Raw genomic sequence first — 878 nt, 5'->3', positions numbered from 1 at the left:
AATTAGTACTACATGTTTCACCAGTGACACTACACACGAAAAGAGCGGTTCACTGTCGATCGAACGACCTAAAAAGCCCCGAGTGAATAGGAGTTCGTAGTAGTTATAGTAGAAATAAAAAAAAACCACCGCTGACTTCCAAATAGAATCATCGTGACCTGAACATTTTGATAACTTTGTCAAGTACGTTTCGAGTACACGGAACCTAATGAATCGTTCCCATCGAAAAACTACTCTTCAAATCAAGAGTCGTGGATATATGTATATACGTATGATGATAATAATCAATGTCCAACTTCGTATTCATTTTCATTCATCAATTATATATTCATTTTCAATAAATTTCTTCGATCTAAAGCTAAATTACCGTTAATAGTTTCACAAATGAATTGGCACATATCGCGGATTGACCCCGCGAGCAAAGTGGAATAGTAATCATCGTAAAAGTTCTACTACGACACTTGAATTGTTATTTACAATCGATAATTAATCAACTGTTTATTATCTGTCTGGACATTTTTATATTACAGGTCATAAAATGAGAGAGATAACTGACGAACTAGTGATATACGTAGTTATTAATGTTTATTAATACTGTGCGGCTCTATATTTAGCGTGTAATGTTTCTAGCTGCGCGTTGAATGACGCATTTCAAAAGAACCGACGCAAGTCAATATAAGGCCTGTGCCGCTTTTTACGTCATTTGGATCTTGGTCTCTTAAGCCTACTAACTGTATTGGATTGTTCATTAAACCCCGCGACGGGACGGCCTTTGAAGTGTTTCCCGCACACTGTCATCTTCACCCGTCAAGGAATTCCAACCGACTACGCTAAAGCTGTTCCCCTAAGCAATTTTGGGGAGCGATACCGGACCTCTG

Source organism: Tubulanus polymorphus, chromosome 2 (genome assembly GCF_964204645.1).
Source record: "Tubulanus polymorphus chromosome 2, tnTubPoly1.2, whole genome shotgun sequence".
Lineage (NCBI taxonomy): Eukaryota > Metazoa > Nemertea > Palaeonemertea > Tubulaniformes > Tubulanidae > Tubulanus > Tubulanus polymorphus.
This window is presented reverse-complemented; position numbering follows the sequence as displayed.